Genomic DNA, 24,904 nt, shown 5'->3' with positions numbered 1-24,904 from the left:
AGGATACCTCTCTCTTTGAAATCACTCTACCCTAAACCATAAACTTGTTGCATTTCAATATTGTATTTGAGCAATTTAATAGCCTTTTATTTTCATGGATGCTTGTCTTACCAATGCAGTGTATTAAACCGTTACTTCTTTTCTCCTCAAATCCCTCAAATCACAGGATTAACTTGTTGAATTAGAAATGCTTCACTTCCCCTGTGAGTTGCAAAGTAGCTGCCCTGATTACATTTAGTAAACAAAATGAGTAAATTGGCATGTTGGTGTTGTTTTTTAATTTCATTCTAGTAAAATAGATCACAATTTGGGAATCTATTGTATATAGCATATATCTGCCAATGGGGTGTGCGGTATAATGTGACAGAAAATAGTAACAGGAAAGATGGTTGAAAACAAAGTTTGATTCTAACCGATGATTGAAATCACTATTCAATGTCTTACAAAATCAAGCTTAAAGCACTTTTTATTAGTCTAATAAAAGAGGCCTTAGGGATCCCTGGGTGGCGCAGCGGTTTGGCGCCTGCCTTTGGCCCAGGGCGCGATCCTGGAGACCCGGGATCAAATCCCACATCGGGCTCCCAGTGCATGGAGCCTGCTTCTCCCTCTGCCTGTGTCTCTGCCTCTCTCTCTCTCTCTCTCTCTGTGACTATCATAAATAAATAAAAATTAAAAAAAAAAAAGAGGCCTTAATTAAGAACAAAGCCCACTTACCTGGGATCTTATGTTAAGTCTTGTTAGTACCAAGTGAAAGTAGCACATAATCTGAATTTCTGGATATCATAGTGAGCTACTTGTTCTCCTACTTTTCAGTGAAGGAGCTCATTCCTTTTTTCTTTTTTCTTTTTAAGATTTTATTCATTTATTCATGAGAGACACAGAGAGAAAGAAAGAGAGAAAGAGGCAGAGACACAGGCAGAGGGAGCTCCATGCAGGGAGCCCGACAAAAGGATCTCATTCTTATCCAATAAAGTTGAACCACAGTTTGCTCTTCAAAAAAAGTTACCAACTTATGGTTGAAGGCAGCACAGCATAGTAGTCCAGAAAAATGTGACCTCTGCAATTAGACCACCTGAATATATCTCCTGGGTCTAATACATTCTACCCTTGTCTCAGATATAGTAATACAACTTCTCTTTGTGCCTTACACATTGGGTTGTTGATAGGATTAAATGAGACAATGAATGTCAATTTCTTAGAACAGCATCTGACCCCTGGAAAACCTTCAATAATTTTATTTATGTATTTTTTAAGTTTGCATTTTAATTCCAATTAGTTAACATACAGTGTTATGTCAGTTTCAGATGTACAATATAGTGATTTGAATTCTATGATTTTTTTTTTTTTAACAAACAGCAGATCAAAAGTAGTAGGCAAAAAGAGAATTACAATCCTTTCAGGGCTTTGATTCCTCATGTTCTAAATTCTAGGACATAATTTACTGCAACTTCAGATTTTATAAGAAGTTCAGAGGTTACTTAGCCTCTAGCATCTGTAAACTGAATACAGCTCACAGAACAAATCCTGCCCACTGCTTGTTCTCATAAATAAAGTTTTATTGGAACACAGTGACACTCATTCATTTACATATTATCTGTGGCTGTGTTTGCTCTGTAAAGCAGAGTTGAATGGTTTCATCACAGACAGTCTGGCCTGTAAACTAAAATATTTATTATCTGTCCCTCTACAGAATGAGTTTGGATAAGCCTAGTTATAGCAGTAGTTAGATAACTGAATTGTAAGAAAGGTTTTGCTGGGAAGAAGACCTTCTGCAAATCTAATGCTGAAAATAAAGACAGATTTATTTTGAAAATAGCTCATAAAGAGTAAATCATCCAAGAGTCCACACTTATTTCTATTAAAGCTTTACTGATGTGTAATTTACATACCACAAAGTTCATTATTTTAAGAATGAGTCAATAATACATTCACACAATTATATATAGAGTTGCACAGCCATCTCCACAATTAAATTTTCAAGCATTTTTATTACTCTGAAAAATTCCCTTGTATCTATTTGCATTCAAACCCTAGTCCTATCTTCTAGCTTCAAGCAACTAATTATTTCCTTTCTAGCTCTATAAATTTGCCTTTTATGGACATATCATATAAATGGAATCATATAATATATCATCCTTTGTTTCTGACTTCTTTCACTTAGGATATTACTTTTAAGGCCGATTCATGTAGAAGCATTATTAATATTTTGTTTTCTTTGATTACTAAATAGTAATTCATCATACAGGTATACAAAGTTTTATCTATTTACCAGTGATGGACATTTACATTGTTTGGAGTTTGGGGTTTTTATGAATAATGCTGCTGCTATTAACATTCACTAACAAGTCCTTATGTTAGCAAGATATATTTTCACCTGGGGATGGAAATACTTATCATCTGATAAATTGATGCTTAAATTGTTAAGAAATCACCTGTTTTCCAAAGTGGCTATACCATGTTGCATTCTCATGAGTGAGATATAGTGATTTCATTTTTGACATTTCTACCACTACTTGTTGTTATCTGTCTTTCTATTTTAACCATTATGATAAATGTAAAATGGATATCTCCTTTTAATTTGTTTTCTTCTAATAACAAGGAATGATGTTTCATATGCTTAATATCCAGTTAGTTGTCTTTGGTGATATTCAATGGTATATTCAAATCCTTTACCCATTTTTTGTCTTTTTAAAAAGATTCCATTTATTTATTTATTTAGAGAGAGCATGTGCAGGCACAAGTGAGGGGAGGGCAGAGGGAGAGGAAAAGAGAGAATATCAAGCTGACTTCATGCTGAGGTCACAGAGCCTGAAATGGGGCTCAATCTCAGGACCCCGAGATCATGACCTCAGCTGAAATCATAAGTGGAGTGCATAATTGACTGAGCCATCCAGGCATCCCTCGATTTTTGTCTTTTTATTATATAATTATTACTTTTATAAATTATAAGTACAAATAACTTATCTGATGTGGGCTTACTTTTTTTTTAACAACTGTGTCTTCAAATCACGGGCAGACCAAGTAGCATTAATCCTTCTGGCCCCGGATAACTGTAATGCCTTATAGTTGATAAGGTATAGACTTTGTAGTCAGGCAGTCCTGGATTCAGTGTTGTGTACTGAATTTTGGATCAAAATTTTAACTTATTTTTCTGTAAAATAGCACAAACTTCATGTGAGAAATGAATGAGCAAGTCCATGTCAGCAATTTTCTTTGAAGTGGATAAATAAAACCCACTTCCTACCCTTACTACTTCATTCTCTTTGGGAGAGAGAGATATTTAAAGAGAAAATGTCATCCTATGGTAGGGGCCATTTTAAAGGTATTGACAGGATCCTGCTGATACTAAGTAGTAAAAGAGTTGATCCAGACAAGGTGGAATAGTCAGGAAGTGCTTGCTTCTTGAGGGATCTGATGCTAAGCAGTGTTAAATGCTGGATAGAAGTGAACCAAGAGGAGAGTGTATTTAAAGCTGACTCCAGTGCATGTGTGGTTGCATGGATTTTTTAAATTAGTATTCTCTTTGTGTTTCAGTCCTAAATAAATCTTTTAGAAGATATTTATAAGGGAATTTTCTTAGGGAATATTTGTTTTCTATCCATTGACAAAGGAGTGCCATTTATGTTGAGGCCATCATAGCAAATGAGGGCTAAATTCATGAGGATTGTTTGTTGGTCAGTTGTAGTAAGACTGCTGAATGATTTGATAATCACTCAGAATCATTTCTGAAGGATTTGGAAATACTTATCTGAAGGGTTAGATTGTAATTATGCATAAAAGATGATCCAGAGTAATCCAATTCCCACTCTTTTCTATTTCATTACAATGATGTAGCGCTATTAAAAATAACTGGCTTCCTTGTGCAATGAGCAAAGAGGGGAAAACATGTTACTTTTGTTGATTTGAAAGCTGAGAGACTCTGAAAGGCATATTAACTTTTTTTAGGCCACCTGACAACCACCAAATGTAGTTAATGAAGCTTCAGAACAGTCTAGTTGTGCATGAATTTCATATTAAATTGATAGCAAAACGAAACTGTGATATTCAAGTTACGGTAGGAAACGCCTGATGTCATTCAGTGCCCTTTTCTTATTCTGAGCCTTTATTAGGAGTCTGTCTTCAAAGTATCTTTCAGTTGGGCTTAATGTCAAGAAGATGAAGATGAATATTACACAAAAGAAGGATAAAAGGGTGGAGGGAATTAAGGCCTTGGAGAGGCTGAAAAAAGGAGAGTAGCAAAAAGTCAGAAAACAGACGAAGAGATCATGGAGGGTATGGGGTGTCTGCACTGTTTTCCTCCAAGTTGTGAACTTCCAGGAAGTTCCAGAAGCAACTCATGTCTTGATCTGCCTTACTCTCTCTCATGACAATCTGAAATGTATGTATAGAAATAGTGTCACCCATGGGAGCCTAAGGCAATGTGAAATGTGCAGTGATGTTCAAGGGGCATTTATTATCAATCACTAATGCATGCAGAAACAAAACAAAAATCACTTACAATGCTAATGCTTGAAAAACCACAACCTGTCAGATGTGGAATAGAACGAGTTCCAAATAAGTCTCATTCATGAGCTCTTTACTCCCTCCTCAGTACCAAGTAATAGTATACAAGAGCAGAAGCAGTGCTATCTACCTGAAGCAATTTCCAAATAAGCCCAGAGTGTTAGCATAAGCTGGGAACAGAGTTTAAATAGAGAATAATCTGAAATAAGGCAAAAAAATGTATCTAGTGGGAAATGAAAAAAAAAGGAATTGGCTAGGGGAAAACCACTAAAGAGGTCTATAGGCCACTGAGATTTCATCTTACAATATAACATAAAGCACAGCTTTGACAAGTATCAGTATAATTTGTTCTTGAATCAAAGTATATTTTCTTGTCACTTATTGGATAAAGTTTCAATTTGGGGCATATAGACACAGCATTTAGATTCAGGCATGTAAGCCATATTAGAAAAAAATAATTGGTAGGAAAACTTGTATTTGAACCATGAACGATGGATGAGTATGCGAGATAAAGCAGCTACATACTAGGTAATTTGCATAGACAGAGGAGGCATAATAAACGGACTGTTTGTCTTTCAAGGTCCAGTTCAAAGACCTTCTCCTGTTACCCTGATCAGAATTAATCATCTTTCCTCTTCACTTTCATTGTCCCTCTATTGGAGTGATTATTTTGTGTTCATTTTATTATTTACATGCTATGTTTATGACATTTTAATTATAATGTCCTTGAGGACAGGCCATAGGTCTGAATGAGTTTTGTTGCTTCTGTCCTCTGATTCCTGCACACACACACACACACACACACACACACATTACAGGGCGTAATACGATGCAGATTATCAGTAATACAGACTTTAAGCAGACAAAGACCCAAAATTCAGAACTTAGATTACTATGTGAAAGCTAGGCTCATCGTAGACAATGATTTAGGCTTTTTAATTCTGCTTCTTTTGAGAAACGGGACAATAATAACAATATAACTGGTTCTATAGGGTATCTTGCCTCTGTTGGTTGGGACAGGAGTGTAACTTGAACTCTCTTAAGCAAAAATATATGGAGGCGGTGAGGGTAAGCTTTGCAAGGGGACTGGAACTAGGGCAGCTCACACTTCACAGGACTTTAGAGTCCAGGGAACCTCGTGAGTCTTCAGGTATTTCTGAACTCCTCTCCAACAGACTTGTGTCTCTGGGCCCCTAATTTTTACATCTTTTTAAAAATGACAACCTTATTGCTTCAGGGAGCCCTTCCCCTGACTCCCCAAAGAAGAATCTATCTTCCCTTCAAGTTCTAGCAGAAAAATCCCAGGGGAAGACTTTACTTGTCTTTCTTTCTGTGTCATATACCCACTTCTGACTATAATCAGGAAGTTATCAGAAAGAGAAAGGGGAGATTTTTGTCAGGCAAAAAACAATAACTATCTGATGTACCCCATACAAAATTATTAGTACAATGCTTACATGTAACAGATGCTTAATAAGCAATATATTTTTTAAAAGATAATTTAAATTTTTTTTAATTTAAATTACATTTGCCAAAATGTAGTATAACACCCAGTGCTCATCCTATCAAGTGCCCTCCTCAGTGCCCATAACCCAGTTACCCCAACTCCCTACCGACCTCCCCTTCTGCAACCCTTTGTTTCCCAGAGTCAGGAGTCTCTCATGGTTTGTCTCCCTCTCTAATTTTTCCCCACTCAATTTCCCTCCTTTCCCTTACAATCCCTTTCACTATTTTTTATATCCATGTATGAGTGAAACCATATGATGATTCTCCCTCTCTGATTGATTTATTTCACTCAGCATAATACACTCCAGTTTCATCCATGTCAAAGCAAATGGTGGGTATTCATCTCTTCTGATGGCTGAGTAATATCCCATTGTATATAGACCACATCTTCTTTATCCATTCATCTGTTGAAGGACATTGTGGCTCCTTCCACAGTTTGGCTATTGTGGACATTGCTGCTATGAGCATTGGGGTGCAGGTGTCCTGGCGTTTCACTACATCTGTATCTTTGGGGTAAATCCCCAGCAGTGCAATTGCTGGGTCATAGGATAGTTCTATTTTTAACTTCTTGAGGAACCTCCACATTGTTTTCCAGAGTTGCTGTACCAGTTCACATTCCCACCAACAATGCAAAAGGGTTCCCCTTTCACCACATCCTCTCCAACATTTGTTGTTTCCTGTCTTGTTAATTTTCCCCATTCTCACTGGTGTGAGGTGGTATCTCATTGTGGTTTGAATTTGTATTTCCCTGATGGCAAGTGATGTGGAGAATTACAAAAAATAATTTTTATAAACAACCAGTGATTCAATGTAAAGAATAATTCCCCTCTCTATAGTGGTTTGTTCAGTAAGAAACTGTTACATGAATAAGTAGCTGGCCATAAGGTGAAAAAAATAATCATCTAGATTATTATAATGCCCATCTTCCCTACATCAGTAAATTGCACAAGCCATCCCAAACAGGAGTTGATTTCTCTCCAGACTAGATAATAGGCCCTGTCCACGTATCTTCGTTTCCAAGGATATAATCCTAGACAAAACCACTGTCATCCCTCAATGGATTGCTGAAATAAACCATCTAAATAAATTTTCTGCTTCTCTTCTTGTCCTCTTAGATGCTGTTTCCTCAACAATAACTGAAGTTCTCTCTTAAAAGAGTAAATCTACTCAACAATTATTCTTCTGATTCAAGAGAGTCTTCTCACATCAATAAGAGTATAGTCTAAACTCCGAACCCTACTCAACATCCCTTCTCTATCTGGCCTATCCTCCCACTGCACCCCATCACTTCTTATGCTTATGTCCTTGCATCCTGACTTCACTATGTCAGTCAGGAACTCAACATCTTCCCAGCTCAAGATGTTGACTATTTTTCCTCTCCAGAATGTTCTTCCAGAATTTTGTATGGCTACCTCCCTTGCCTTTCTTTAGATCTATAATGAAATGCATCACCATAATCAACTGTCTTCTCTAATATCCTTGGCTAATGTAGCATACCCCCACCTCCCTTCCCAATTCTTCCTACTAGAATATAAACAGGTAAGATTTATAGCTGTCTCGTTCATTATTTTATCCTTAGGGTTTAACCTATGGAAGGAACTTAATAATTACATGCTTGATAGACAAAGTATGATTTGAGTACAAAACAGGAGAATTAAGAGCTCAAAATCCCCATGGTGATGTTAATACTTGATTAAGGCACAGTCTCTGTAAGGGCTTTGTTAAAAAGCCGGATGCTTGCTTAGAGATGATATAGTATATTGTCATTTGCACTCTACTGAGATATTAGTGGTATTGTGGACCAGGAGTATGTGGTCACCTAACAAGATCCTGAGGGAATAGAACCCAAATTAGATATTTTTTAAGAGAAGCAGAGAAATAAATGTCAGACAGATATAGGAACCTGCTTGGATTCCTTATCTGGGAATTTGTACAAGGCATGAATATAGTATAGAAAACCAGTAGGGCTTTGAGAAAAGGTAGGAAAGTATTTTAAACTTCCTTTTAAATTTGCAAAGATGTTACCATAGGACTGGCAGCATAATACCATGCTTTAAGTCAGTAAACCAAAAAGAGGCAGTCCTCAATTTGTTGGATTACCTTAGGCAGATCCATCCCATCTCCGAGCTCTGGTTTTCACCTCTGAAATTAGGGCTGGCTTAATGACTTGTAGAGGCTTTCCTGCTTTAACATTATATGAGCCTATAGACTTCCTCACATGAGCATTCCTCAAATGTAAATGAAGGGTTTACAGAGCCTTGGAGGCCTTCCTTAAAGTCTGCAGGGAGAAGATACCAAGAAAAATGTATCAATTGCCAAGGCAACCTCTCCAAGATACAAACCAGATGTATGTCACAGTAACCACTGTGGGACTTTCCTACTTAACTTTGTCAACTCTGGAGGGGATGAATGAGGGCCATTAAGATGAAGCCAGTGTGTATGTGTATACTTGTGGGGTTTTTGCTGACGTATTTTTTTCATTTCTTATTATATCAATATAATCTCCTTTGAAAATTAACAAAAATGAAAGCCTATTTTATCTTTTAATATTTTTATAATGATAATAGCATCATTACATAGCTAGCTCCAAAAGATCTAAAGATCTATTAGAATAGGGCTGCAGAATCTTTGTCTTGTTTATTGCAGGCATTACACCTTCATGTAGGTTATAGCTTCTACCTCAGGCCTAACAAGAGAAAACAAGTAAAAGAAGTTACATGCTTGATCCTTATTTCTTTGTTCTGATACACTTTGGGTGCACCAAAGCAGTAACTGATTTACCAGAGTGAACTCTGATATGCCCCAGCATTTAGGAGAACAGGATCTACCCACAAGATTTTAGGTTAGATTCTAATAGCCAGGGGCTGAGTCTCAAAAGCAAAATGAAAAATTGTCTCTTTAAGGGATAATTCCACAAAAGGAATAATTCTGTTTTATCTACTATGGAATAAGATGAAGCTTGATATTGGAAACAGGTCCTCATGAAGACTAAGTAGCCCACAAAAATTTTAGTGATATTAGAAATGGACATTGTAAAGTTCCATCTTTATTGGAAATGTTTCTTCTTCACCATCTGCCAAATGGAACTGAACTAGGAAAAGGCAGGTGGTGGCCTTATCCTAATAGAATTTGCCAATCTCCTTGTGCTTTTACTCCTGTGTAGCCATTTTCCAAAACAGGCTCAAAACAGTAGGTATGTAATGTTTCTGTGTGCACAGGTTAGAAAGGGAAAAGCTGGATTTGCTTATTATCTAAAGAGATTCCCATTTTTTTCCTGCACATGTAGAATGTATTATTTTGCAGAAATGTGTGAAACTTTCAATCTTATAATAACAATAGAAACACATACATTCACAAATTTTATGTGGTCAGAGGAAAACGGTACCAAAGGAATGTTCTGCCAAGTGAAATGTAAGAAAGTTTACAGGACTATTATCAAGTGTGATGAGCATAAGGAAAGAAGAAATTCACTCAGATTCAAATGATCTGGAAAGAGTTCTTAAAAAATTCAAGTTTGGGAAGAGATGTAAAAAGTAGGAATAAACTCTTAATGTGTGGACTTCGGGTTGTGAACAAATGCAAAGGCAGGTAACCACAGGATTCTGGAAAAAAGCAAACAGTTTAAAGTGATAGAGATACTTATACATGAAAATGTGGTTAAGTTTGAAAATTGAATAGGTCAGAATAGAATAGAATAGACTTAAAATTATTAATTTGACTTTAAGAGTACATACCCTTTATTTGAAAATTCACTGTTTTGCCAATGCAAAGATGAATTCAAATGCCATACCTTTGATAAAGCCTTTCCTGTTATTGTAGCCCATAATGATGTTTCCTTATTATGACACCCTTATAATCTAACACATATTTTTGCCTTAATTGCAATTCATCTTGTCTCAATTTTTTACTGTTGGATCTGGGTTCATTGTGTATTTCTCAAGAAACTCAGAACACCTTGAGACCTAATATTATGCTAAAAAATAGAATCTGTTACAGTTTTAGATACAAAGATAGCATTTAGTTAACACATTACTAATTATATACCATGAAAGAAAAAAAAATCATACTCCCAAATTGAAACAATGACAGTCACAACCTTATGTGTTATACTTAACCTATAGGACAGATATTGATCCTGTCTGACCACAAGAACAGAACTTGCATAAAGGGTTTACTTTCTGAACACTTCAGTCATATTCACTTTGCTGTGTGGTCAAAAATCCATATTAGTGGAGTGCCAGCAATGCATCAAATGTGCTGTTAATTTCACTCACAGCGGAGGTTCTGCACTTTGATGAGGACCACTTAAATTTAATAGAGAAGCAAGCTGCCCCGTGCCTGTTCAAAAACCAGAAAGTGACCCAGAAGGCAGAAGACAGATTTATGTGACATGCCCAGAATGTAATGTGTGCCTCATGGCCCACAGAGCAGATTTTTGGCTAGAACTCTAGGAGGTGAAATGGCAATCTGGGGACAGGACCTCTAGGGTAATGAGCAAGATCAAGCAGGCTTGCTTTTTTCATACATAGTTCAGAAAAAAAGGATGACCCTCGTATTATAAAGCCTATAAAGGTATAAAAAAAATCATCCAAGAAAGCAGCCCTACACAAACACCAAGACTATGAGGGAACCTGGAGGGAATATACAGCCCACCAAGACAATGTCAGAAATAGCTGCCAGAGAGGCAGATGCTATGGTTGCAGAGATATTATCTATGGCTTGGCATTTGGAGCCTACCTTAGAAGTTCAAAGAGGAACAGCAATGACAGAACTAACTCTCTGGGGAACACAAGAGCTATATTATCTATAATTTATAGGACTTTAAAGACAACCTTTGATTTTGAGGGGATACACAAGGAATGATGTTTCCTCTGTAAGAGAAATTGCCTTAGAGCATGTGTGCTGTGGATTTCTCTGAAGATGAGCATTAAGATTGAAATGACAGAGGGAGCTAATCATGAACTGTCTTGGCTAGGAAAATTCTGATCATATTTGAGTCAAGCCATGGCATTACAGCATAACTCTAACGGTAAAAAAGCTTAATCAGTTCAGTGGAACTATAACAACTATAGCAGGATTCCCAATCACCATATCAAACTACTTCAGCAATAGAATGCCCAATAGATAGTGGAGAGTCTTAGAAAATATTCTGTCAGAGTCTACACAGCAGCTGTTAAAATGCTTGATCCCGTATTGCAGTCAGAGTAAAGATAAATGATGATGACTGGAGCTTTCTCTCAAATCAAAACTTATGAGTAGATTCCCCCAGCATTGTATTAGGGTTTGTATATGTATAAAAAATATGGAATATACATATAAATCATGTGTGTATATCTGTGTCTGTGTATTTAATATATATTTATATTCATATTGTAGACTGACTCATTTATTTATTCAGTAAATATTGAGTGCATACTATGTATCCGGTCTTGATATGAATGCTGAAAATATAGAAATAGGCAAGTTTCTGCCCTCATTGAATTTACACTCTAGTGGAGGGAAGGAGAAAAACTAAATAAGGAAACATAATCCAAGAGTCTTTTAAATGAAAAAAGTAGGTAAAAAGGAAGGCAATAGTGGAAGTACAGTTTTAAATGTGGTGTCCATGGAATGTCTCAATAAGATGGCAACATATGAAGGAGGTGAAGGAGTGAGTCATGTGGTTCCTGGGAAGAAAGAATGTTCAAAGTATAGCGAACAGGAGGTATAGGTGTCCTGATAATACTATGTGCCTGAGAGTTTCAGGGAGTAGTAAAAAGACTAGCATCTCTTGCTGGAATAGGAGTGAGGATAAGAAATAGGAGAAGGGTGCAGAGACCTCATTAGAGGCTATGAAGGTGAGAGCCTTGACTGGTACTCCAAGTAGATGAGAAATCAGTGGAGGGTTTTGTGAAAAAAGAGGCACATGATCAGTCTTAAGATAGTAAACATCACTCCGGTGCTGTAATTAAAACTGAATGGGACAAGGACAGAATAAGGAGTCTAGTTAGGAGGCACTTGAAATAATTTGGATAGAGGATGGTAATGGCTTGAACCAGCATTGGAGTGGTAGACCTGTTGATACATTAGCACAGTTCAATCAACTAGCTCTTATTGGGGCTAAATCCATAGGGGTTATATTAAATGAAATAAACTAGTAATATTATAAGACTGACTTTTTAAAATGTGATTGTAGAGCTAATAGTGTAATAAAGCTTGTCACTTTAAAGAGTGACTTAAAACATCAGCTCTTTGAGTAGATAAACTAATCAATATACTGAACAAATTGACTTTCCTAGAAGCAGTCATTAACCTATAAATTACACATGTCCCTCACTTTAAGATGAAGTATATGAAAGCTAATATGGAATCCTGACGGTGATATATAATAATGTATATTATATATACACTGAAACACATGTATCTAAATGGTTAAGAAAGTCTTTCAAAAGCAATTGCATTCAAAATTCTTATAAAATGAATAAACCACTTAATTTTATTTGATCCCTAAATCTAGATTTTCACAATTTTTAAAGAAATATACATGATATGTTATACACTATTTATATACTGTATTATATATATTATAATCTTGAGGATTTTTCAAAAGCTCTAGTAACATGCTGCAATAAAAAATAAAATGATAAACCATTTATTTCCTATATATCTTGCTCCATTGCTCACTAGTTATGTGATGTAAGCAAATTACTTAATACCTCAGGGACATTTATTTCTTCATCTATAAAATAGAGTTGTTTTAAAAACAATCATATTATTGATGTGAAAACAATTTTAATGAGCTATAATCTTTATTTGTATCTTTCAAAATATGTATGTATGTGTGTGCAAGGAATGTAATTATAGTAATATAGCACCCAAACATCTCAATGTTTAGTGGATATGTAGAACCTATTGGCCTTTAGATAAATAGCAATTGAAGAGTCTAGCTCCCATCCAACTAGTCTGTAGGAGATGAGGTTGGAACGGTTACAAGCACAGCCTGCCTCTCATCACATTAGTTGCTATGATCAAGTCTATCTTTTAAAAAATGAGGTCATACAAAAAATCAATCCTGACATCTGTTATACTATGAATCTAAACATTAGATCATTAATGTATTTTAACAGTGATCAGTTATCAGCAAGAATTTGACACAAAATTATGATAACTAACAATTATTTGGGGGGTGTCACTCTGTAATCATAGCATATTATTTCAGTCTGTTCAAATCACAAATCATTTTTTTCTCATGATTTATATACAAGGAAATTGAGACGTATAGAGGTTACTTAACCCAATAAGATGCTGTTGTTAAAGAGTATCTCTGTGTAGCACACAATGCTTTACATGATGCTGAAATGTCATCCTCCTTTGTTTCCCATTAATCTCCTACTGACATGAGGAGAATAGGTTCTGCAGAAGAAACGACATGCATGCAAATGGGGAATGTGACAAAGACCCCAAGATGAGATGTTTCTGTCAAGATTCTGTATAATAATATAAGTAAATAATTTTCTTTATATATATGTTTTATGGTTTGCAATGGGTTTCATATATATTTCCTTACACAATGACCCTGTGAATTGCTATTTGTGCATTTCACAAATGTTGAATTGTAGAGCTCAGAGAGGTGGAGTCACTTGCCTAAAGTAAAACCAATATAGTATATAGCAGAGCTGGGTCATAGCTTGGGGTGTCTGAGTCAAAATCTAGTACTTTTTATTACAGTACTCTTACCAATTCTCTGGATATAGCTGTCCCTTTAATGCTGTCTTTGAATATTTGGTGTCAAACCATTTCAGATGCCCCATTTAGATTGTTAAAAAACCGTTACCTGTATAAATGTGAATAGTTTATCAATTATCTTATTACTTACTTATCTTATTACTTACTTATTACATTTATTGGCATAAATGACATTGGATATATAGGTATTCAAAAATATTGATAACTTCCTTCTGAAAAAATTGTAATTGATTCTTTCCTGTGTCTTGTTATCAATGAATGCTTAATAATGTCCTCCAACGTAACATCTAAATTTACTGAGCTCAGTCGAATGTTCCTGTATCATCAAACTGAAATACTGGTATTGCAGGATGAAGAATACTGAATTGCAAGCAAATGTAATACTTTATAAAGTTCTTGCTTACATATCTGTAAGAAGTTTATTAGTTCCAAACTATGATTGACATGTCCTTTGCTATATATTAGGACAATCTTGTCATCTTTTCCAAAGCAAAACACACTTTAACAATAATTTAGACCTAGTAACAGTGTAGAGGGAGATTTTTTGACTATATGGTGGTATAGACACTTAATAGGGATAAATTATTAATGCATTTATTTATGTTCAGAATCCATTATCATTAATGGAAAGATTTGCTTGTGATTCCCATTGTGGAGTCTGTAAAGGATACAAATTTAATTGCAAACAATGGCATTGGTACATGTTTAACCAATAAGCTACTGAGAAGCAAGGGCAAGAATGTTAGGTTTTACATTCCAAACTGCCTATAACCAGCATCTAAGACACAGAAAATAATTGCCTATCAGAATTTATATGTGTAAACTCTAAGTCTGTTGTTATTTGATCTGATATATTCCATAATCTGGGATATGTCACTTTTTCCCCATTTGGTGTCATCTTATCCCTTTATGGAGTGCCTGCCAATTTTCAAGACAGCAGTTCTAACTTAAGTGAATTATGAAATATTCAGGGTTGATCAATATAATACATATTTCTAGTGCCAACTTTTTTTTTATAATGTAGAAATGCGAAAACTTCATTTATACTAAAAAAAAAACTAAGGCAAATACTATCATTTTTCTCAATGTCAACATTGCTTTAAATAGGAGGATGGACAGAGCTCTTCCATTAAAATTGACTGTACAACTGGGGAGGGATTATGACATTACATAAGAAAAGAAGAAAAGATATTAATTTTGTTTATGAATTTTTAGTTTGAATAGTTTATACTTTAGCCATGCCAGATGTATTGGGAAACCTAAAAGTTATTTAAAAGATCATACCACCATGTACAATCAAAGCATTATCACCAAATAAAAAGATGCCATTTATTTCCCTTTCCTAAAAAAAGAAAAAAAAAACTTTCAAAAGAAAATAAAAAAGCCAATAAATTGAAAGAGAACAACAATCTACAGTGAAAGTCATCACAGAGCTACTTTAATGATATACAATCTGTTAGCTATCTGAAGACTGTAAACAGACTAATATTTCCAGAAGTATAGGATGAATCACCCATTTAGAAGCATTGAAGAGAAAATGAAGGAGCTATGAGTGAGTTGTGAAGCAATGAATAAGAATGTATTACACCACAGGAAGCCATCAATATTTGTTTATTATGTCAAGATGAGGAATAAATCTGTTAGCTAATTTGTATTCTCCACAGTTAATTCCAGTGTTCCTGCTTGAGCATTTTTGTTTCAGAATGAGTGTTGCACAGCTGTTTAATGGTGCCATCAAGAATTCAGAAAGTCATGGTCCCTTGGAGATGGAAAGGCATCACAAAGTATGATATCAAATCACAAATGATGAAACACCATTTCCTCCAGACATACCATACTTCTCTTGGCACTCTCCTGCACTGTCTCTCTGTCTCTCTCCTCCTCCCTCCCCCACTCCTGCATCTTTCTCTCATAAAATTTGACCTGTTAACATTTTCCCCAGTTGTAAAAATAAGTCTCCTGAGACAAAAAAGCAAAATAACTACTACTGTAAATGACTGGAGTACATTTTTCTTTTGCAATTGCAAGCTTCTTTAAAATGTTTTTAAGTTTAACAATGACTTTGTCAGTACAATTCAAAACAGAGATTAAACAATTCCATGTGCAGAAAGCCCTCTAGTTACAAAATGCTCTTAGGTGACAGCATTGATATTAAAGCTTATATATACATATGCTTGGTAGTTTTTTTAAAATGATATTTATTCCTTTAAAATAGTGTTTTAAATAATAGTGATTACTTTCTAGATATTAGAAAGTAATACTGCTCATCTTTTTGTGTTCTGTAATGCCACATTCCTTCCCTTCTTCTTTTTTTTTTTTTCATTCCTTCCCTTCTTTTCAGATTTTGCTTTCTTACAAACATGGTCTAAACTTGTTACCTTCTTTAGCTCAAAGGAAAATTGAGTTTCTAAGTCAGCTTGTAATTATGTCAGGAAAGTCACAAACTTGACTTGTACCTCTGAATTCTCCTTAAATAAGGTTGAGATTTATTCAGTCTAGTGTCACAGAAGGTTCCAGATGAGAATCCTACTCTAAAGATTACAATCTCCTACATGCATTCATTATTGGTTTAAAGTCTAAGCTACTAAAGCCTTACTTGTGTGAATTCTTTCTTTTCTGATAAACTAATGAATAAATTCGTGTCCTTCTATACATGGTTTCAAAGTCTTTGGAAGTTGGGGAATAAATAATATAGGAGATGATAGAATGCAAAATCATATATTCTCTTTCCCCTCCAAAAAAAATTAAGTCAACTCTATGCAACTTCAAAATTTAAATGGTCATATTCCTAACTTTGCAAACCAGTTGTTAAAAGTTTGTCTTGTCTTTAAACATATAAAGTTCAGTGTATGATAATTTTTTCTTCTTCTCCCAAATACATATGATGACAAAGTTTCTTCTGGCTATTGGTGATTGTTTTTATTATCTTGTTATATTACAGTCAATATTTGTAAAACAAAAATTCTCTTTGTAAAATAATTATTTTTTCCAAATTGAATTGACCTCCATATAAGGACTTATGTCTTTGCACATATATGTATATAGTATACATATAATAAGGATAGGAACACATATAGTTGCATTTGTAAAGTATTAAACTGATTAAAAATCTAAATTTAATCAGTCATGTTGATATTTGATCATTTCACAGGATCCATGATGAATGGGATATATTTTAACATTTTTGTAGATATATACCTGACTAGTTCCATTTGTGAAATAAGGGATATATAACAATAATAGTTTGTATTCTCTAGATGTTAAGTATTGCTATTCCAGGACAGAGATCATTTTTCCCAATTATAATTGACTAAAAATATGAAGCTCATCTCTCTAGAGGTTTTTTTTTTTTTATTTGAGGGGAGGTAATAAAAGGAACATTTTTATGAATTGCTCAGTTGAGAAAACAGACAATACACTTCATTCCATAAGTCTCTAAAATGTGCCAGCAACCAAATAAAAATCCCCATTGTTTGTTCACTAGAGATTTATAAAGGTCTTCAGAGTAGAACTCATTTCAGAAGCATTCCTATGGATGTAAGGAAGGTCATAAGGGTTTTGTATTGACGCTCACTACTTGTTTTTCATTAATCATCTGGTTCTATAATTTTTAGTTTTCAGCACTATAAAGTTAATCCTTGATTTACTTTGAGGGACTGACATTATATGTCTTAGAAAACTGCACATCTGAGTCAAATGATGAAATGTGTAATTAAAAATGAAATAACATACTTTGAAGGAAATTGTTACATGCTATAAATTTGTTTGTCATACAGGGATTTAAGCAAGTTTCTTTTCTCTAAAAACATTAGTGTTAGGATTTTCCATTCTAATCACACAGGCTTAAAGAAAGGTTTATGCACTGTCTTTGGTTCTGAAAAAAATCAGTATCTTCTGTCAACCAATTGGACACATCAACAACCAACTATACCTTAAGGCTGACTAATTTGTCTATGCAGTGGCATTAGTAATGATACAGTTGCATCATTTGCTTTCCTAGAGCTCCTCAGACATGGTTTCTTTGCAAGCTTCAGTTATATACTGGGCAGAAGATATAGAAGAACTCAGAGTATAGAGTCAAATGCATTATAAAGACACACTCTTGTGTGTGTGTGTGTGTGTGTGTGTGTGTGTGTGTGTGTAGTGGCAACTCTCAGGAAGCAATTTTCTAAGAGTCAACATACTTCTTTGTTCTTTGAACTCTGGCACCTGTTTAAGATCCAGGAAGCTGAGGGATAGTTGCTCATTTGTAACTTTGGAGAGAAAGAGTCTGCACTTTTCTTAGCACTGATTTTCCCAATGCAGCTCCATAGTGCATACTTGCTTAGCTAAGAGGTAGAAAAAAAGAAAGGAAAACATGAGGAAAAAATTAGTTTTATCAAGAGAAGTAGAGAGAACCACTTAATTCTTGATTCTTAGTAAAGATATGTTGTGAAAGCTAATACAGTGGTTGTGAAGTCAAAGAAAGTGAGAATCAGGGGGAAAAGTAGTGGACAAGAATTTTAAGAACCATTTATAATGGTTCTTAACATATTTACACTCACTGACAATTCTGAGGATTATGAATAATCTTAATCAGCAAAGTGACTTCCATCTGTATTACTTAATGAGAGAATGAAAAGTTTTGAAGTACCTTTACTAGAATGTCAATTCATATTTATAATATTATACTGTTGATATTTCAAAATCGGTGATTGATTCATTGAGCCTTTTCTTCATAGTTCCAGATACTATGCTAGGGATTAGAGATACAAAACACAAATAGTCCTGCAAAAGAGGCAGATTAAATATGATTCCATGTGGCATGATAAAAAAGAGAAAAATCAGTATTGTTTAATTTTTTATTACAAAAACTTTCAAATAAACACAAAAATAGAAGGAATTGAGAATTAAATCCCAATATATCCAACATCTAATTCCATTAATTATCAGTGTATATCCAACTCTTATTTTATCTTTTACCTCTGTTTTCTCCTCAGTCTTAGCCTAGACATAATAGCACTTCATCCATTAGAGATTTCAATATTGGGGCACCTGATTTTGGCTCAGGTCATGATCTCAGAGTGGTGGGATTGAGCCCTTCATCAGACTTCATGCTCAGTAGGGAGTCTCCTTCTTTTCCTCTCTCTCTCCCTCTCCTTCTGCCCCTCCCCTGGCAAATACACACACACACTCACACACACACTCTCTCTCTCTCTCATTATGTCTCTGTCTTTCTCACGAATAAATAAATAAAACCTTTTAAAAATGCCACTATACTTGTCTAAAAGATAGGCTCATTAAAAAAAAATCTAGTGGAGCCTGGGAGGTTCAGTCCATTGAACGTCTGCCTCTTGATCTGACTCAGGTCATGATCTCAGGATCATGGGATTGGGCTCTGGCATAGGTCTCCACCCTCAGCATGGAGCCTCCTTGTCCCTTCTCCCTTTGCTCTTTCCCCACTCCTGCTCTCTCTCTCACTCTCTCAAATACATAAATAAAAAATTTAAAAATAAATAAATAAATAAGAATCACAAGAACTATTAACTGATCATACTTTCAAAAGCTAATAGCATTATTTCCTTCTTATTGGCTAATATCCCATCAATGTTCATATTTTCTTGATAGACTAAAACAATATTGCTATAGTTAGTTTATTCCAGTCAGGTCAATATGAGTTCTTTACATGACATTTCTTTAATGGGATTTTTCTCCAACATTTTATGTGAAAATTTTCAAACCTACTAAGTTTATGGTAAAAAAAAAAAATGAACATACTTACAACTAGATTCAGCAATGAATACCATATTATATGTATTCTACAAAATATCTATACATTGATTCTTCTATTCAGCCCTTCTTGGGTTGTTTGTTTATTTGTTTGTTTGTTTGTTTGTTTTTTAGGATTTCCAAAAATATGTGACTGGAATGAAGAATGTAAGAAGGGTTTTAGAGATAGGTGCATCTGGAAAAGTAGGCCAAGATAAAATCATGAAGGACCCTGCTTTCCTGACAAAAAAAGGACCCTGTTTTCCTTTATCTCATATTCTCATGTGGAAGACCAAAAAGAAACCAGATAAACGAATGAAAGAGGTAATAAGCTGCACAGTGATAAACGTTAAGTAGAAACTTCAAAAAGGAAAGTGGAAGAACATTTGGCAGGTAGCAAGATTTGCCATTTTAAGCAGGGTGTCCTGGGTAGTCCTCACTAAGAAGGTGACATTCATATAAAGGCCTGAAGAAGGTGAGTAAAAAGCCACGTGGATATCCAGGGGATAAGGATTCTGAAAAAGGGCATAGTGAGCACAGGCCCCGAAGATAGAATAAATTGGCATTTGTTTATCATTTTAATAAAGTATAATTATTAAATATTCTGAGGATATAGCAACAGGAATAACAGGCAAGAATAGAATGAGAAACCATCCGGAGTTATGTTCTGTTGAAAGTTCAATATTTTCATGTGTCTACCCTTTAGTTTTTATGCATCATGTTCACCTAAAATTTATGTGTGAACATGTAAGTATGTATATGTGCATACATACATATATAGTTAATTTTGGTTGTAATTTATTATAAAAATTTTCCATGTTACTCTGTATTCTACAAGTTATTATTTAAATAGCTGCCTATTATTCCTTTGAATAAAATACCATGAAATTTTATACTTAGCCATTCTCTTGTTAAATATTTACATTGTATATCTTTTTCTTCTTACAAACACAGCAGTGTCTTTATACTTTTAATTTTTTTTTATTTTTCCTTTTGAAATACTTATTTTTTAAAAAAGATTTTATTTATTTATTCATGAGAGACAGAGAGAGAGAGAGGCAGAGACACAGGCAGAGGGAGAAGCAGGCTCCATGCAGGGAGCCTGACATGGGACTCGATCCTGAGACTCCAGGATCAACACCCTGAGCTGAAGGCAGACGCGCTTAACCGCTGAGCCACATAGGAGTCCTGAAATACTTATTTTAGAAAAAAAAATGAAAATAGATTTATAATATCAAAGGAATAAACATTTGAATGATTTTGCTTTCTTGAAGTGTTATGTTAAACTACACATCTAATTACTAATATGTAGTTTTAATAGCTTCACAAATTGGAACAGTCAAGTTAAAAATTAAAGGATGTATTTTGATCTTTTAAGATATACAGTGCATTTTGTTTTATTTTGCAATTTTTTATTAGCAAGGCTTCAATATTGTACCATGCATTTATTTAATAGTTGCATCTGTTAACATACAATTGAATAATCTTACATTTTTACATAGCTTTAATTTTTTTATTTGAAATATTTTACAAATGTTATTTGTCAGGAAAACTGGTAGGAGAACATACTCACTGTCTGTCCTTTGCATTGATTCTGGAAATAAAAGCAAATGTCTATGAAATGTACTTGAAATTTAAAATAATAATTATTAAAGTATTCAATAGAAGATGACAGAGAGTAGGGTCCTCGACTCATTTGGCCCCACAACTTACCTAGATAACTTTCAAAACATCCTGAACACCTATGAATTCGACTGGGATTTAAAGAGAGAAGAGCTGGGGGACACCTGGGTGGCTCAGCAGTTAGCATCTGCCTCTGCCTTAGGTTCAGGGCATCATCCCAGAGTCTGGGGATCGAGTCCCGCATCGGGTTCCCTGCATGGAGCCTGCTTCTCCCTCTGCCCATGTCTCTGTCTCTCTCTCTCTCTCTGTCTGTCTCTCATGAATAAATAAATAAAATCGTTAAAAGGAGAGAGAACAGCTGGAGTGCTACAGAGAGAAAAGTTTTCACTTCTAACAAGGTAGGAAGGTGAAAAAAATAAAAAATAAATCAAGTGGGGGAGGGGAACTGTGACTACCTAGGAGAAAGCAGAGCCTCAAAAGCCTCCAGAGTAAGAAAGCCCAGCTCTGGACAAGGCAGAACTTTAAAAATCCACGCCTGAGTTTTCCCTGATGGAAAAGTGCTTGCAGGAAAATTGGAAAGAATCACAGGAGGGGCAGTGAGGCATCAAGATTCCTGGAGACTCTATAAGATTGGGGCGCCCGCCCCGGAGAAAACAACACAGCCCATGCTCTGATCTCTGTAAAGGGCTGGAATGCGGCATTTGAGAGAAGCCAGCAGGTTATGCGGTGGCTCTGGAGCTCCCTTTACCCTAGAGCCTGGCAACAGACACAGGTGGCAGTTCCCGGCAGCGAGGGTCCAGCAGCATTGCGCCCTAGATCCAAGGGTGATGAAGCAGACAGAGCTGGCAATCCTTTGTTCCCCCTGGGACAGGCGGGAGCAGGGAAGGCACAGGAAAGCGAGAGCTTTCCTACCACTGGGCGCCCGGCAAGCTGTGCAGTTCAGTGCATCCGCACCTGCCCCCAGGAGCATCTAGGCCAATGTGGACTGGGAGACTGCTATTAGTTACTCATGGGGAGCTGACTCCAGACCTGGAGATCTGGCCTCCATCATTTTTTTTTTTTTTTTTCTCTTCTCTTCACCTTGCACCTGGGAGAGGTGGGGCCTCTAGGCAACAAAGGCCTCACAGGATAAACAGCTCATACTGAGACCAGCACCTGGCAAGGGGCAGGGCATCAATGTACAGGCACAGACACCTGATATCAGCACAGCAGACCCCTCCCCCAGAAGAAATGCTGGAAGAACAGGGGAAAAGCAAGTTTACTGAAAAAGGAGCGCTTGAAAGCTCCAGGACTGAGAGACAATAGTATATAGAAGTAGAGAGTCCTGTTTGTTTGTTTTTTTTTTTCTTTTTATTTTCTTTTTCCATTACGACTCATTTTGATATCAGATTAAAAATTTCCAATATTTTTCTCTTTTCCCACCTTACCTACAATATCTTGTCAACTCTTTGTAAGTTTTTTTCCTTTTTTGACTTTCATATTTCTTTTTTTTTTTGTAAAGAAAAGATTTATTCCTTTTTTTAAGATTTTATTTATTTATTCATGAGAGACACACAGAGAGAGGCACAGAGATAGGCAGAGGGAGAAGTAGGCGCCATGCAAAGAGCCTGATGTGGGACTCAATCCCAGGACCCCGGGATCATGTCCTGAGCCAAGTGCAGATGCTGAAAAACTGAGCCACCCAGGCATCCCAGCTCTCATATTTCTACAATTACATGTCTTAGATATATTTTTCACTTCTGGACCCCCTTTAATATATTCAATTTAATTTTGATAGATATATGAGATATGGATTTTTGTTTTTTTGTTTTTCTTTTCTGTCTCATTTTGATTTACAGTGGTGGAAATTACTACCTTCTAATACACAACCAAAATATACCCAGAACCAAGTGGAACACCATGTTGGTTCATTTTGTGAGACTATATTTTCTCTTCCTTTCTACTCTGCCCCCCTCTTTTATCTTGTTTATGTTATTGTGGTTGATGTTGGATCTTTATATGCATTATTGATTTATATAAATTTGGAATTGAGCATCTTCTAACATACAAAACAAAATACACTCAGAACCAAGAGGATCACCTTCTAAGTCCCCTCAGCCAGACTACATTCTCTTTCCACAACTACTTCCTTATACCACCATTCCCCCTCCCTTTTTTTCCCCTTTATCTTCTTCTTTGTTTTTGCATTCTGGTTTTCTATCTATACTATTTTGTTTTATTTTTTATTTTTTAAAGATTTATTTATTCATTCATTCAGAGAGAGCGAGAGAGAGGCAGAGACACAGGCAGAGGGAGAAGCAGGCTCCATGCACCGGGAGCCCGACGTGGGACTCGATACGGAGTCTCCAGGATCACACCCCAGGCTGCAGGCGGCGCTAAACTGCTGCACCACCGGGGCTGCCCTACTATTTTGTTTTAAAATTTGTTTTTCACTTTAGTGGTCCATTTGTTTTGTTGTACTTATTTATTTTGGGGTTTTGTTTGTTTTTGTTAGGTTTTTTGTTTTGTTTTGTTTTGTTTTGTTTTACTCTGAACTTTCTCTTTTTCTTTCTGGTCTTTGACCTCTTCCAAATCATCAAGACTATATTTCACTGAGGTCGTGGTTGATATTTTTGACTCAGCCCACTCAAACAACTACTCTGCCCTGGACAAAATGGCTAAAAGGAAGAATTCACCACAAAAGAAAGAATGAGAAGCAATACTCTCTGCCACAGAGTTACAAAATGTGGATTTAAATACAATGTCAGAAATTCAATTCAGAAGTACAATTATAAAGTTACTGGTGGCTCTGAGAATAAAGCACAAAGGACTCTAGAGATTCTGTTATGGCAGTATTGAGATTAAAAATACTTTAACTAGGCCAAAATTTAAAAAATGCTTTAACTGAGATGCAATCCAAACTGGATGGTGTAACTGCTCAGGATAATGAGGGGAAAGAACGAGTGAGTGACATAGCAGACAAGTAGATGGAAAGGAAGGAAGCTGAGGACAAAAGAGAAAAACAATCAAAAGCCCATAAGGAAAAGCTTAAAGAAATAAATGATAGCTTGAGAAGGAAGAATATATGTCTAATTGGGATTCCAGAATAGCTGAGAGAGAGAGAGGACCACAAAGTATATTTGAACAAATCATAGCTGAGGACTTCCTTAATCTGGAGAAGGAAACAGGCATTCAGATCCAGGACATAGAGAGGTTCCCTCCACACACACACACACACACACAAAAACAATAAAAACCATTCAACAATGTCTACATTTAATAGTGAAACTTGCAAATTTCTAAGAGAAAATTCTTAAAGCAGCTCGAAACAAGAGATTCTTAACTTATATGGAGAGAAGTATCAGATTAACAGCAGACCTCTCCAGAGACTTGGCAGGCCAGAAAGGGCTGGCAGGATATAATCAGGGTCCTAAATGAGAAGAACATGCAGCCAAGAATACTTTATCTAGCAAAGCTCTCATTCAGAATAGAAAGAGAGTTAAAGAGCTTCCAGAATAGGCAGAAATTGAAAGAATATGTGACCACCTAACCAGCTCTGCAAGAAATATTAAGGGGACCCTGTAAAAGAAAGAGGAAGCCCAAAGAAATAATCCACAAAAACAAGGACTGAAAAGATAATAGGATGACACTAAATTCGTATCTTGCAATAATTATTCTGAACATGAATGGGCTAAATGATCCCATCAAAAGACACCGGGTACCAGACTGGATAAAAAAACAAGACCCATCTATTTGCTGTCTACAAGAGACTCATTTTAGACCCAAGGACACCTCCAGCTTGAAAATGAAGGGGTGGAGA

Source organism: Canis aureus, chromosome 19 (assembly GCF_053574225.1).
Source record: "Canis aureus isolate CA01 chromosome 19, VMU_Caureus_v.1.0, whole genome shotgun sequence".
Lineage (NCBI taxonomy): Eukaryota > Metazoa > Chordata > Mammalia > Carnivora > Canidae > Canis > Canis aureus.
This window is presented reverse-complemented; position numbering follows the sequence as displayed.